Source organism: Stegostoma tigrinum, chromosome 3 (assembly GCF_030684315.1).
Source record: "Stegostoma tigrinum isolate sSteTig4 chromosome 3, sSteTig4.hap1, whole genome shotgun sequence".
Classification (NCBI taxonomy): Eukaryota; Metazoa; Chordata; class Chondrichthyes; order Orectolobiformes; family Stegostomatidae; genus Stegostoma; species Stegostoma tigrinum.
The window spans coordinates 21693786-21710188 of record NC_081356.1 but is presented as its reverse complement, the minus strand read 5'-3'; the positions used below and the strand labels follow the sequence as shown (position 1 = coordinate 21710188).

Genomic DNA, 16403 nt, shown 5'->3' with positions numbered 1-16403 from the left:
AAAGCTAAATTATAGAAGGCTTGATTTTTTTTCTTTCTTGCAATTTTAAGTTGAATGGGGTGACTGTGTTAGTTGGCGACTAACATTCCACACCAACTGCAAAGATAATTGACCCATCACACGCCTATTAGCTGATTAGATGCTGACAGAGTGTGGCTGAGTTCCTTGACCTATCACTGACCTGGTCATCACCAACCAATTAGAGGCCAGTAGCTTCTGGGTCCGAAAGATTGTTGCAAGAAGATAAGTCTTTCCTATTCTTATGATTGAATGGGTATCAGTACAAAGAGGAGTCAAACCCTATTGATCTTCATCCAAGCATCTGCTTTCAAAGTGGAGAAGTCGAAGAACACACCCACCAACTTTGCCTGGCAGGGTTCCCAGTGGCCACTAGTCGATGGTGGCTTTAGCTGATTGCTAGGATACCTTACTTGGTGAAGTGGTGAGTATAGGATGAGATTCCCTAGCAGACCAACTTGAGAAGGTAGTTCACCTCGGAAATGTAACAGTGTGCTATAAATGGTGGCCTTGCTCGTAAGTCCCACATTCCATCAATGAATTTTAAGAATGTTGATTAAGTAGTTTAAAAAGATTGTGAGCTGATGAAACCACATAAATGTCTTGAGTTGGTAAATTTTCACCAATCATTGTGTTGAGTAACGGTAGGAATCCTGGTGATGCCCATTGTTTGCCCACATTCCTGCATCCATTCCATCTTCCTTTCGCAGCTAGAAATGGATAAAATTTACCAACCAGACATGGCTGTTTACTATCTATGGATTGCTGACTTTGGAGATTTACCACAGCCGCTAAAGCATGTTTAAGGTTTTAATCTGTGTAGAACTCAAATGATATTTTATTTTGCGCATTCCGAGTGAGATGGTAATGCAGCTGAACACCGTGCTTCTAATGTGCCTACGTGGGCTTGACATATTTACCTGAATATCATCAGACCTGTCCTCACAGCAGGATCATTCCCTGACTACTGCACACAACCTGATGGATGATGCATTGTGAAGATTGCCTCAGCTTTTTGCCAAAGAATTTAATTCCTTGAGCGTGCTTAGCAGAACCTTTGCAGCTCTCATTTTTCTCTCAACCCAGTTCTTTCACTATTCACTGCTGAAGGCAGACACAAAGATCTATCATGATTTAATGGTTAATCATTCACAGAATAGAAAATCATTTCAGTTGTGCTACTTTTTTCTCAAGAAGAGGTCATTTTTCAGCTGTTTAAATTAATCTGTTTTTGCTTTGAGCAACGGATATGGAAAATATGAGATGTTCGCATTACCAACTGCAAGCCTTAGTCGAATGCTAAGAACCCATGTTGAGTTGGTTCTACTTAGTTTAAACTAGGTGTTCCAATCTTGAGTGTCATGTAAATTCATTTTGTTTTGAAATGCGTATGGGTGCTGACATTGTGAAAAGACACATAGCTATATCACTGGCCTTTCTACTTATGCAGGAAAATGTGCCCTGTTCAATTCTAATGGACTGCACTAGTTTTCCAGCAGTGTTTATTGCAATTAAATGTTAATTATTTTCTATCCGTGTTTAATAACACTTTAAGATCTTTAAGCAGACTGTGCTTTCCAAATGCAAGATTGGAGCCGTGTCTTCTGAATTCCAAATGGACTTTTTGAAGCAAATCTAGCCGTTCAGTCCTCCCATAAAATGGTCTTGGAATTTTGGGCCTAGTGAAAAATATTCCTGTTACAGATATTTGCAGTGTACATTGGCAGCTTCTTGACTTAAAACAAAGATCAAAATTGACTATGTTTTTCACGTTTAAGCATACCTAATTACACAACAGCAATGTAACATAATTAAACTCAATGCTTCCTTGTTTTTCAGGTATTCTGCATTGATTCCAAGATCAATTTTGTTTCAGTTGCTGAGGAATTCATTTGAGGACTTGGGTGCTGATCAAGCAGCTTCATCACTAATTTTAATCAATTTAGATTGAGGTCAGTATTATTTCTGCACTTAATATGTGAGGAATTCTTCACTGTATGAAGCAAAACCATTCTGAAATCACTTACAAATAAGCAGATCAGTTTGTTTTCAACACTGACATAAGAAAATGAAAAGCGTGATTGGAGGATTTCAAAGATTTTAACTCAGAGCTTGGTCATATAAAATGGTCCATGTAAATAACTAACCAAAGCTTATTGAAACCGCTGTTCCAGTTTTATGTTTGTAAAGCAGTTGTGAGAAGCCATTTCTGAATGGTCATGTTAGTGCTATCAGTCTAATGTGTTGAATTTGGACTTTACAAGAGTTTTTTTGCCTTTGGTGTGTCAATGTTTGCATATTTTTGACTCTACATGTTTTTTCTCTGTGAATGTAAATCTCTCAAGTAAGCATTCACTTGAAGGGTTCTGTTCGAGCTATCTGCAGAAGTAGTGCTGTTCTTTCCACATTGTTCCACTCAATTTCTTGTTCACATTTTGAAGCTGCAAATCAAGTAGGACTTAACGAGCGAATATACGTATTTGGAGCAGAAGGGACATTTGGTCCCTTGAGCCTGCTCCACCATTTGATAAAATCATGGTTGACCTAATTGTAGCTTCTACTTTTTTGTCTGCCACTATATCCTGAGATTCTCAACTGACAGGGGCATCAGTGTAGCTTGTGTTTAAAATAAAAACAGTGATCTTGCCTCTGTGGCTAATGGAGTGAATTCCGTAGACTAGCTACCCTCTGGAAGAAAAGAAAATTACTCCTCTTTTCTGTTTGCATTGAAAGTTCCCTTAATTTTAAACTGTGTTGCCTAGTCCTGGTCTCTTCAGTAAGAGAAAACATTCTTTCAGCATCCACCCTGCTACATACCCTGAGGCCAATGCTGGAGAATCTGAGATAACAAGGTGTAGAGCTGGCTGAACACAGCAGGCCAAGCAACATCAGAGGAGCAGGAAAGATGATGTTTCGGGTGAGGGGTCCAGACTGGAAATGTCAGCTTTCCTGCTCCTCTGATGCTGCTTGACCTGCTGTGTTCATCCAGCTCTACACGTTGTTATCTCATGTATCTCCAGATATGGCTTCACCAAATTGCTACACATACCATTCATTGTGCAGTAATTAACAATGTTCTATTTGCGTTCATAATTGTTATTTGTACCTGCATGCTAATCTCTTGTGTTTCATGAGTCAAGCCCCTTGGATCTCGCTGTTCTCGAAAGTTTTGCAATCTCTCTCAATCAGCGAAATTTTTGTCTCAGTTGACATATCTCTTGCAGCTTTGCCAGCAGCCATCAAAATGTGCAAAGTATAAGACCATAAGTCATAGGAGTGGAAGTAAGGCCATTCGGCCCATCAAGTCCACGCTGCCATGTAAGTCATGGCTGATGGGCATTTCAACTCCACTTCCCTGCACTCTCCCCGTCGCCCTTGATTGCTTGTGAGATCAAGAATTTGTCAATCTCTGCCTTGTAGGCATCTAACCTCCCGGCCTCCACTGCACTCCATGGCAATGAATTCCACAAGCCTACCACTCTCTGGCTGAAGAAATGTCGTCTCATTTCCATTTTAAATTTCTCCCCTCTATTTTTAAGGCTGTGCCCATGGGTCCTAGTCTCCCCACCTAACGGAAACAACTTCCCAGCGTACACCCCTTCTAAGCCATACATTATCTTGTAAGTTTCTATTGGATCTATTAGATCTCCCCTCAACCTTCTAAACTCTAATGAGTACAATCCCAGGATCCTTAGCCGTTCATCATACGTTAAACCTACCATTGAACAAGAGGTCAGTTTCCCCCTAAGATTTTCAAGAAGTGATTTGAAAATTTCCTTTTCAGAAAATTGGAGAAAATATGTTCAGCCATATTTCCTCAACTATGCTTTAGGTATTGATCCCATTAAGTTGACATGCACCTTAAACTGAGTGGAATGATTATTGCAGGCACCGCATCTAAAGTATCCAGTAAACATCTATAATGCATAAATGGATTTTAAACTTTTTGGTCAAGTTTTGCATTATATATCTTGTACTGTTTAATATTCAAGTGTCCCCTCATAATGCTACAGTAATAGTATATCGGATTTACTAGAGGAGCAATTCAAATCTAGACCTTTGTTTGAACCTGCTGCAAATTTTTGCATCCAAAAAGACCGATCTGAACTTCTAATGTTGACTTGCGTCTATTCCTCAGCAATCATTTTGACACATAATATAGTAACAACGAGGTAGCTTGATACTTCAAAATCCTTTTTGTTCCTCAGGTTCTTCTTCGGGTCTCAATCATTTTCAACCTTGTTGGGGAAGGTGGGAAACAAAAGATTTTGTATTTTTTTGAGTTTTCACGAGACATAAACATTTCTTCTGTATGATGTAAGGCAAACTGCTTGGCATCACTTTCTGTTCAGGTCCCAGAATTTACGTGTGTAATCTTTGGGAATGATAATGTATTGTGATCTGAAATCCCCATACAATGACAATAATGGTGAAACAGCTTGATCCAATCAGTTTGGATGAGATATAAAATTGAATTTTCGGTCATTGTGATTGACCTGAAGAGCCTATTTGCTGCAATGACTGTTTTGATTGATTCTTTCACTTTTTTTTATTATGTCATGGGATGACCTGTTTGATTGTTCACATTCTTTGTGTCTCAATATGAGATTGTTTTGTTAAATGAAAACCATTGCACCAAGCTGTTTTTAAATTATAAGGTGCTGATATCTTATGCAAAATATTGTGTAACTGATGAGCATTTTTGAGCAGATTTCTTTCTTTCTTTGTCCCTTTGGAGTAAGTAATTTATGATTTTGATTTTCTTTTGGCTGCTGAGGAACTATTGCCTTCAACAAAGAATTCAGTGTACTCTGGTCGTCAATTTTTCATGTAAATCAGTGGAAATTCTTTCTATAAATGTCAGCCTTTGAATTAGCCTTCAGATTCCAGTGAGTATGATCCAAACTTTTTAAAATTTTTGTCTTAAATAAGACATGAATTGACTGAACTTTTAATAAATATGGGTCTGAGAGAGGCAGTGCCTCTGGAATAAGCATTGCTTATTCATAGATTAGGATGTGATGGCTGCTTTTTTCCTGAGATTAAGATATGTGGCGCTTTGTAACAGAATGAATGAGATGTGGAGGGAAATGTTACGACACCATCTTACATTCTCCTCTTGCAAGCTGCTCGTTGCAATTGCTTTTATTTTGGCAGGATAATGGGGTAAACAGCCTCTCCATGTCCATGGTCAACAGGATTCAAGTCAGTGCCAACATATATGCATTTCCCTTGCTAATACACCTATCTGACATTTATTGGGACTCCTGTATTTAACAGAAATCTTAAATGTGATGTTGTTACAGTTTGAGGCAAAGTAGATTTTACTCATCTGCTGGCCAACAGCTTTCCATCATTTCTGTAGGTTTGGTGAACTTAAAAAGTAGTTTTCTCTTTTCTCTTTGTTCCAGCTCATTGTCTGTTCCATTGCTAATACTGACAATGAAATTAGGTACACCTCTGCAATTCACTATTCTTACTAGGCTCTCTCACTCATAGCATGACTAAGGAAATGGCATAGTAGAGTGTCGAAAGTAGGTGCTACTTGGTCTGGAAAAGGCAGTGACTGAGGCATGGAGGGAGTCAATAGAACAAGAAAGGAGGCCACAAAATTTATTCATGTATTGATTTATTCCTGCTCCTTTTTGCTTGCTTCATCACCACTTTTGTCATTTTATCAGTCGTTTTACCTTATCACGGATGGTTTATTCTACCCTCTCCTCCGTCTCTTTTCCAGACTTGGAACTTGCTTGAAGCGCCAGGTTCGTTTCTAGCCTCGGGTGACTGTCTGTGTGGAGTTTGCTCATTGTCCCTGTGTCTGCTTGGGTTTTCTCTGGGTGCCTCGGTTTTCTCCCACAGTCCAAAGATATGCAAGTTGGTTGGGGTGGGCATGCTAAATTGCCCAAAGTGTCCAGGTATGTGTAGGTTAGATAGATTAACCATGGGAAATGCAGATTACCGGGGAAAGGTAGGGGGTTAAGTCTGAATGGGATGCTGTTTGGAGAGTTGGTGTGGACTTGTTTGCCTGTTTCCACATTACAGGGATCTTATGATTCTATGAAGAGTTGACATACATATTTCGTTTTTATTAGTTCATGGGATGCAAGCACCGTGGATTTACTGTCCAAATCTAGTTGCTTTTGAGGTGGCGGTTGGAGTGATCCACTTGTTTAAAGCGCTGCAGCTCGCTGTGTTTAACCACATGCATGGTGCAGCTAAAGAGTTCATGCATTTTGATCCAGTACTTCGCTACTTGAAATGATAAACTCCTGCTTGTCAATAGCACGCTGATTGGGTTGGGAAGGAAGAACATTACTTACGTGTTGGCTTAGCATTAGACATTAAACCCAGCATCCCAATCAGAGGGAATTTTCATCCCAAAAAGACAATCTTTTTACATAAGTGGCAATAAGGATGAAGCACTTTTTATCTATCTTTGTGGAGGCCTGCTCACTTCTTGTTTTCAGCTCCTTAAAAGCATGTTATATTGTCACCTGTAGGCAAGCTGGTTGATAACTTGCACGGTTAGAGCATTTCACATTCAAGTATACCATTTTGGGTTTAGCTGTTTCCAGTAATTTGCCTACAGGTATCATCAGTTACAGCTTCTGACATTATGTTGTTATGATCAGAATGCCATCTGATGGAACCTGGGGTTGCAATTGGAATTCTGTCTTTAGCAATGAAGGACTTAATTTCAAGATAGCCGTATGAGCTGTCTGCACAAACTGTTCCCTGAAAGCACTGCAGCAGCTTCCCAGGAAAAGGAATATTTACTTGGCATGATAACAAAGTGTGGAGCTGGATGAACACATCCCAGATGCTGCTTGGCCTGCTGTGTTCATCCAGCTCCACACTTTGTTACCTTGGATTCTAAAGCATCTGCAGTTCCCATTATCACATTTACTTGGTATGCACTTGTTAAAAGAACTGTTGTATGATGTAGGTCTAATCGGAAAGGATCGCTAATTCCAAAATACTTTAATGTGCAGCACCATCTGCTGCCTCCAGAGAATACATGAGACATGTGACCGTAACCTGGTGGGTCCATATTGAAGCTTGGCTAAAGGCTACTTCCATTGAAGTAAAATTGCAGTGCAGCTGTAACCTTAAAGAAGACTCACTTGCCAGTTCGGGGTCACAGGCTTTGTGATTTGAGATGAGGAGGAGTCTGACCGCCTGGGGCACGATTCTGCAGTGGAAATGTCTCGAAGCCTCTTTGTTCATTGTCATTCAGCATGAGAGTGTGTTGGCACACAGATGATCTCCACTGGAAATTATGCACAGTTTACATGGGAATCTCATTAAATGCCTGACATCAGAAATTGTTGGTTTAATTTGTAATAGTGTCATGTGTTTTAGACCATTTTGAATGCGTTTATTTCCTCTCCATTGAGTTTCAGACACTGACATAGCAAAGGAAGAATGTGCAGGTGTCATTCATTGTTATAGATTAACTCCTGGTGATGGTAGAAAGCAACTGCTGTTTTGTTCTTCAGATTCCTTTTTGGCTAATTGTTATTTTTATGGTACACTGCTTCAGGGAGATGCCTTTGTGATGGAACTTCCCTGAAGAAAGTATCGGTTAAGAGTACAGCCTGTACTTTCGAGAATACATGCCTCACCTCCACACCAACTGAACTGACTCTGCAAATGAGCATCTTGCCCTGTCTCTCCTCCTTTGGAGGGGCTTGTTTGTAAATCATAGTTGCATAATGAAGCCAATGCTTTTGTGTCTTTTGCACATCTGTACTAGCAAATTATTTCAAATTGTTGTTCAGGAATGTTAGGTAAGTTAGATTATTACCATCTGAAGTCATTTTGTCATTGATTTTATCCAGCATTGAACTGAACTGAATTTGATGGTTTTCTAATTATGGGTCCTTTTTCCAAGTTGGATATTACAGGTTACATAAGCATCAATGTAGTAATTACGTCAAAAGAGATATATATTCAAACTTTTGTCTGACCCATTTGAAGACGATCAACCATTAGTGAAACACTCCCCTCTTGTCTGCATTAAGCAGAAATTCACAGAAGTGTTCCATAACCATTTGGTGTTGGTGGTTCATACCAGAACTGAGAGGGAACCCTTAAAGGAGGAACATTTTGAAAAGCTGAAACATTGCAAATGTGCTGAAGACTATTATTGAGGTTTTATTTTTGTAGTGTGATATCATTCACATGCTGTGAGTGTTTCACTTCCTGATGTCTCCCATTCCCAGGGCCTTTCCTGCACAATTCTTTCTGTACTAAAATCAATGTCCAGTGCACCGACAAAAAAATAAGAACTGAGCAAAGATCGTACTGTATATGTAGCCATGCACGAACCAATGTAATTCTGAACATTGTGACATCTAGTTTGTTGAAAGGATTTAGCTTGGTCAACTAAATAAATGGCATTTAGCTATCCTCTGGAAGTTGGATTAATATGAAGTTTATTTCACTCTTGTATGATCATTCAGGTAGCTTTCCTACCTCTCCTGATCATGTTTTCCTTTTTAGTGTTCCTTTTTTAAAAAAAAATAGATGTGCTATTGCCTTATTGTCTACTGAAAGAACTGACTTTTGATCTAGCTGTTCTTTCTAACCATTGCCTCCATCTTTAATATTCCATTTTTCCTCAATGTATGAGTACTCAGCTCTGTGTCTGTCTGTCTCACAATTTCCTATTAGTTAATCTCTCAGCTTCAAGAATAACATCTTGTATAAGCTTTTGATGTAACAAACATGTTTCACAGAAGCATTATTGAAAAAGGTCTGTACTGTGTCAGGCATTAACAGGCCAAATGACCACAAGCTTGGTCAAAAAAGCAGGTATTAAGAAAGTTTAAAGTAGGAAAGTGAGATGTAAGGAAGGCAACAGAAAACTGGGGCCACAAATGGCAAGGGGATTAAAATTAGAAACACGCAAAAGCCTGGAAATGGCCGAATGCTGGTAGCTCAGATGATCTTGAGACAGGAAACGTTTGCAAAAGTAGGGACGTATCAGGTCATGGAGGGGTTCACTTCTGAAATGGTTAAACTGAAGTCATGAATAGTTTGAGTAATCTAACTATGTTGTTGTCCCTTTCATCCTCTTGGTATTGGTTGAACACATGCTAACAATTCTGATCTCCATCGGCACTTCCCTCAGTTGGCCATCACCTGCTCTTGTGGGAGAATGGCTACTAAATTGCAGCAATGTTTTGTTGTTCCTCTCAACACTCCCCCTTGGGAATTCTGCCCAAACTTTATTGTTTTGTTATGGCTATGTCCTGTCTGTTTGACATCAGTAAGGAGTGTCTTTTGTGAACTCAAGATGTTCCTCAGCCTAAAAAATAATATGAAATACAACACTTAATTTACACAGCATAAGTTTTGCAAATGGCATGATAATGTCTGCATAAATTAATGTTATGGTGTTGATTGAGGTGTTGATATTAGCCAGAATAGTATCCATTTAAACGCTGGTGACAACCAGGTCTGTGTGTTTACCATCTTTCTCCCTTCCAAAAGCACCCATATGCTTTTGGACAAGTCCTCAGTATCTTTTTATTGAACTCTGATCATGGTTTTCACCATCACTCTTTTGAGACTATTCTTGACCGCAGCCATTTCCTCGGGGACATCAGAAACATTTTTCAATGTGCTTCCATAGATAATTAGAAATAAAGAACATAAGAAACAGGAACAAGAGGCCATTCAGCACCTGAGGCCTGCTCTGCCATTCAATAAGATGATAGCTGATCCAACATTCCTCGCATCCACTTTCCTTCATTTTCCCTGTAACCTGTGATTCCCTGTCTGATCAAAGATCTGTCTATCTCAGCCTAAATATACACAAGGACTGTGCGCTCATAGCTGTCTGTGGCAGAGAGTTCTAAAGACTCTAATCCTGTGAAAGAAGAAATTCCTCCTCGTCTCAGCCTTAAGTAGGCACCCCTTAATTTTGATGCCCCCTGGTCTTAGGCTCTTCAATGAAATGCAACTTCCTGTCAACATTTACCCTGTTAAGCCCCTTAAAAATCCTATATGTGCCAATAAGATCACCTTTCATTCTTCTAAACTCCAGTGAGTCGAATTCCAACCTGTTTAACCTTTGTTCATAACACCATGGAAAAACAGTGGAAATGTGGGGAGCATGAAGAGAAATTCAGATACCTGTCCTAGCTGGATGATATTGATGCAGACACACCAATGAGACACCCATACCAGAGATCGTCCTTCTCTGAACTATGTCCAATGAAATTGTGCCTTTCCTTAAATAAAGGGACTAAATCTGGTCACAGTACCCTATATGCAGTTTCAGCAGCATGTTATGCAGCTACAAAAGACTTCCCTGCTCTTATACTCCAACTCTCTTGAAATTGGTGTCAATATTCCATGAGTCAATTAACTGATCTTTCAAAATAAATTGTTCTTGGACCTGCTTAGCATTGCCAAGGGACATATTTGTTACTGCTTTATTGAACAACTACATTTCCTGCTGTGATTCTCTATTAGTGATTTTAGGTAAGGAATTTTGTGATCTGAAACTAATCACTATGATCGAACAGTACTACGTGCCCAGATCGTGATGGTTTGTAATTTGGAGATGATGTTGTTCAAATTGGCGTTGTTTTCCCTCTTGGAGATCACAGGGGAGAAAAGTGCGGTTAAAATAAACTCGGTGAGTTGCTAATGTAAAAAATGTAGATTGCAGTATTGGATTGCCTGTAGAAGGATTGTGTTTCACAGGGAGAGGAATCCAGTGGACTGATGTTCTTTGCTGTATGAAACATAATTTTATGTTTCTGCAGCAAGAGGTGAGTGTTCCAAAGTGTACTAAAGTGAACCTTGAAGTTGGAAAGCCATTTTAGGGCTGAAAATATGAGGTATCGTTCACTGTGCGGTATCCAACTTCTGCTCTGATATTAAGTTATTGTAATGAAATGACCTGTCCAATCAGTGTTTTGGTTAATGTTGTAATCCACCAGAACATGATGCTGGAGGATTCGGTGATGGCAGTGCTGTTGAAGGTCACTGGTAATGGTTATATCTTTTCCTATAGAATATGTAGATTGTTTTCCATTTAGCTTGAGCTGGAAACATCCTTTGGAGAACCATGAGGAACTCTTATAATAACCTCTTTGAGGTTCATAATTTGTGTCCTCTCAATTAGCAAGGCTGCCATTCTTTTAACGCAAGAAAATTTTCAACCTCCTGGATCTACCTCCACCCAGAGGATGCTTTATTTACAAATCATTCCATAGCCTTGTCCTACTTTTTGATAGCCGTTTGTTCCTTTGGTTGAAACTGACTATTCTTTCATATCAGGTGTACTACACTACTTACTCATCCAGCTTGTGCGTTGATTGATAGAAGTGCCTGTTTTCTAGAATTGTTTATTCTACTTTCTAAAGCATTTTCAAAAGCTACCACTTCGATAATGCATTTAGTCCTTAGAATAATGTCCATTCTTGTAGTATTCTTTCTTTGTGACGTTCATTGATGCTTTGCTATGTTCAAAAAGTCATATCCTTTGCTTTTATCTTTGTTATAATGTTTGACACTTGCCTGATTTCTAGTGTGCTGGACTTGATGACATGCCCTGTAGAAGTATATAGAAATATGTACGTTCTATCTTATACTTGTTTATCTTTACCTCCAGCATACTTGCCGTGCGAATGGGTTTCATAAAAGCATCACAACAAAAAATAGGAGTAGGAATTAGCCATTCGACCTCTCAAGACTGCTGTGCCATTCGGTGCGATCATGACTGATCACCCATTTTAATAGCCTGTCCCCGCTTTCTCCCCAAGCTCTAAAAACTATATCTAACTCTGGGTTGAAAACATTCAACATTTTGGCCTCACTGATTTCAGTGTAAAAGAATTCCACAGGTTCTGGGTGAAGAAATTTCTTCTCATCTCAGTCCTTATGGGCCTACTCTGTATCCTTAGACTGACACCTCTGGTTCTAGACTCCCTGGTCATCAGGAGCACCCTTTCTGTGTTTACCCTAGCTAGGCCTGTTGGAAATACAGACGTTGCTATGAGACCCATATCATTCTTCTAAACTCCCGTGAATGTAGTCCTCACAGGAGGAATTCAGTGTACAAGATAATTTTCTGGATCAATATAGTGAGGCACCAACTAGAAAACAAAGCATCCTTGATTGGGTATCATGTGATGAAAAAGGAATAACTGACCTGCACATCTGCCAATGTGGTATACTGCATCCACTGTACCCGGTGTGGCCTCCTCTACATTGGGGAAACCAAGTGGAGGCTTGGAGACCACTTCGCAGAACACCTCCGCTCAGTTCGCAACAAACAACTGCACCTCCCAGTCGCAAACCATTTCCACTCCCCCTCCCATTCTCTAGATGACATGTCCGTCATGGGCCTCCTGCAGTGCCACAATGATGCCACCCGAAGGTTGCAGGAACAGCAACTCATATTCCGCCTGGGAACCCTGCAGCCTAATGGTATCAATGTGGACTTCACCAGTTTCAAAATCTCCCCTTCCCCTACTGCATCCCTAAACCAGCCCAGTTCGTCCCCTCCCCCCACTGCACCACACAACCAGCCCAGCTCTTCCCCCCCACCCACTGCATCCCAAAACCAGTCCAACCTGTCTCTGCCTCCCTAACCGGTTCTTCCTCTCACCCATCCCTTCCTCCCACCCCAAGCCGCACCCCCATCTACCTACTAACCTCATCCCACCTCCTTGACCTGTCCGTCTTCCCTGGACTGACCTATCCCCTCCCTACCTCCCCACCTATACTCTCTCCATCTATCTTCTTTTCTCTCCATCTTCGGTCCGCCTCCCCCTCTCTCCCTATTTATTCCAGTTCCCTCTCCCCATCCCCCTCTCTGATGAAGGGTCTAGGCCCGAAACGTCAGCTTTTGTGCTCCTGAGATGCTGCTTGGCCTGCTGTGTTCATCCAGCCTCACATTTTATTATCTTCCCCCTGTGAGATATTGTTACTGATTTGATTTGCTAAAGTATGTATGCAGATTAAGATTGCCCCATAAATGGAGCTGCATATTTATTGCCTGCACCTCTAATTTTCTGTTTAATGCTTTCCCCAACATTAACCTACAGTTTGGAGATCTATACACAACTCTTATACAATTTTCTGTTCATTAGTGCTTTTAAGCTCTATCCATACAGATCCCATTTCACTGGAGCTAATATTCCTTCCTCACTGTTGCATTAATGTCCTCTTTAAATAGCAATGCTGTCCACTTTCTTCTCCTGTTTGTCTGCCCTGAATTCCCCTGGATTTTTAATTCCTGATCACTCTGAATCCATGTTTTTGTAAACCCTACTGGATCATTTCCATTGATGTCTATTTGTATTACTAATTCATCCGCTTTATTGCAAATGCTCCATGCATGAAGACATAATACCTTAAGGCTTGACTTTTTAATATTCTTATTCCCATCTTCATTATTTTGCACTGTTGCCCTCATTGATTATTAACTCTTGAGTTCTTGACGAACACTTTTTTTATTTCCTATTCTTCCTTTTATTTTTGCCTTTGGTTCCCTTCTGTCCTCCTGTATAGGTCTCCATCCCAATGCTATTTTAGATTATAATTCAACAAAGAACTATGGAAGCTAGAGACATGAAAGAAAAACAGATATTGCTGGTGAAACTCGGCAAGCCTGGCAGCATCGGTGAAAGGAAAGCAGAGTTAATTTTTCGAGTCCAGTGACTCTTTTTCAGATCGGATAGCAGCTCGGAAAAAACATGGTATTTATGTTGAAGGTCAGGTTAAAGACATGATTGGCGGGAGGAAGGATTTGTGTGGGATGTTAAGGAAAGGTGAGTGGATAGGTGGAGATGAAGCCCAGTGAAAGATAGATCTAAAAGGGGTAGACAAATGAGGGAGTTATGCATGGCAGGTCAGGATAGAGGAAAAACTGATTAGGAGAACTAAGGGTAGCAGGGAATCCTCCCCACAATCCATAAACGTGACTGTCTGAGCAGATCCATTATTTCTAACCTGCTGATTTTTGCCAACAATTTCTGTTTTTATTTTAGATTAAACCCACCCTTTCAAATGGGAGGCAGAGCTGTTTCACCATCTGTATGCTCTTAACTTAGTTTTGTTTCCCTGTTGTCATTGCAGTTTATTTTTATATTTGAGCAAAATTAGAGAAACTGTCCCTATCAATAGTGACCTTGTGAGTTCTGCTGCCTTGTTTGCTGTGAGACTTGTGGAGTAGGGATGATGAGAAATTTTATTGAACGAGATGAAAAAGGCAGAGAGGTTTGGAGGACCAGGAAGGAGAAAATGGTAAGGGGAAAGAATAAAATACTCTCCTGTGAAATGTCTGAATTACTCCCTGTGGAAGGACCGTATGAGTGATGGGTCCTGCAGGTACTTACTAGTGTTGACTAAGAAAGGTTTCCTGTTTGCCTTTCATTAATCTTTTCTTTTTGTAAGGGCATTTGAGGCAAGTAAAATTAGGAAATATGCCTGTGTTTGCTTTCTGTAGCTTTCTTTAACTAAACGACACAGCTGTTCTTCAGCTTCACTTGCCTGCTCTGAAATTATGTTGAACCATTAAACTCTTCTCGAGGTTGCAACTGAAAGTTGTGTTAAGGAATACACAGTTGAGTTTTACTTCCACAGTCCATTTATAAAGTGTTGTCAAAAAATGAGTGAAATAATGTCTAAGACATTCATGTGGGGAAGGGATTGCTTTTAGTAAGGTGCCAAAGAATTCCAAAGATATAAATGCATTTCTTTTTGTTTAGAATAGGTGGTGGGAATGGGAAGATAAAATGTTTTAAAGATTTACAGAGTGAAAAGTGTGCAGTAACTACTGATTGGATAATTGGCTTCTGCCAAAGTAGAAAAATTAGCAAGAGAGCAGAAATACGAAAAGGAGAGTGGGTGGTTCAGTTTGGATAGATTGCTCAGTCTGAATGAGATGGAGCCATGCAGAATTATATATAAAAAACTTAAAAGAATTTTTTGCCTTTGATAAAAGTTGCAATCTGGAAGTGCGGGCACGTCAAGCCCATTTGCTGTTTGACCTCCATGTGAGATGCATTCACTATCCCATTTTATTTACTTTTCGTTAGGATGTTAAATGCTCCCTGCTGCCATCACCAACATCAGTAGAGCTTTCTACAGTATATCAAATCACAGCATAAAATGAAAACTTGAGGAATTTGGCTTGTTGTACATTCTAAACCTCTTGCGCGTTAATCTTCTTGCTGTGTTCCCTTGCTCAGTGTCGGGTCACTTTTTTTCCCTGTTTCAGTTTTCCTTTGCTAAAAAAAGGGGCTGAAAGCGAAATCTCTGCTGGCGGGAGGGGAAAGCAGAGTTCTAGTTTTTAGCATTTATTGACAGGGACAGGCAATTGAACACTATTGCACTGTTGCAGAAGTTGGCTGTGGAGATTTCAGTATTCTTGTATCGCTGGGAGTTGACTCTGTGTGGATCTAATTTTATCTCTGCAGATGTGAGTGTGCTTTGAATAAGTTAAAATCTTGCCAATAAGCTTACATATGATATTCCTAAAATCTAAAAATTCTACGGTGGATGAAAAATCTTTTAAAAATGACAACTTCGGTAAAAGGTTCATTACATTGTATCTGCTTACTCCTGTGACTACTTTGTTTCTGCAGTTTATCAGCGAAAATGCATTTTCAAAAAATTGTTTAATTTAAATGTGGAAAGTCGTACTTAAATATGCCACTTTCTTTTCTGCTTGTGATTAAACCTGCCAGTGATATAGACCTCTATGTTTTACCCAAGAGTTCAGCTGTTGACTAGGGTTTCAGAACAAACATTGAGTAAGTAAAACCGAAAGAACTGTGCATGTTTTTAATCAAAAACAAAAACAGAATTTCTTGGAAAAGCTGAGTAGGCCTGGCAGCATCTGTAAAGATAAATCAAAGTTAACGTTTCAGGTCTGAGGAAGGGTTACCGGACCTGAAACGTTAACTCTGATTTCTCTTCACAGATGCTTCCAGACTTACTGAGCTTTTCCAGCAATGTCTATTTTTATTTCAGACATTTAGTAAGGCTGAGCTCCCAGAGCAGAACCTCATTAAACGAAGGCGTCAATCTGAAGTGAAGCTTTCAGTCTACTTCCTTTTGTTTCCTGAGCTCTTCTGTAGAAATTCTTCATTCTGAAAGTTCACTCTTGTGCTATAAGCCATGGCTGGTTTGCCAAGTCGTGGTTTGTATTTTGCCGATATCAGCAGTGATCACTTTTGGTGGGGTCGGGGGGGTCTATAGGCTACAAGGAATAAGATGATGGAGCAGAGGTCAAGATATTTTTCCACCCTACGGCTATCCTCAAAATTTCTTTGAGGACTGCTTTTATTTTATTTTTGGGAGCAACTTATTGTTTCTACGGGCTTCTTTCTCATTGTCACTAATTTCTTTATTAG

The 16403-nt window shown here is 39.9% G+C and overlaps 1 protein-coding gene across 8 annotated transcripts in view; it reads left to right on the top strand.

The window, feature by feature from the left end:
• Positions 1–16403, top strand: part of adgrl3.1 (adhesion G protein-coupled receptor L3.1) — a 633648-nt gene that overhangs the window by 143165 nt on the left and 474080 nt on the right. For all 8 annotated transcript variants that reach the window (XM_048527072.2, XM_059643687.1, XM_048527071.2 and 5 more), the window contains exon 2: positions 1858–1970. The gene's annotated coding sequence lies outside the window, so the exon portion shown is untranslated. The remainder of the gene's footprint in view (positions 1–1857; positions 1971–16403) is intronic.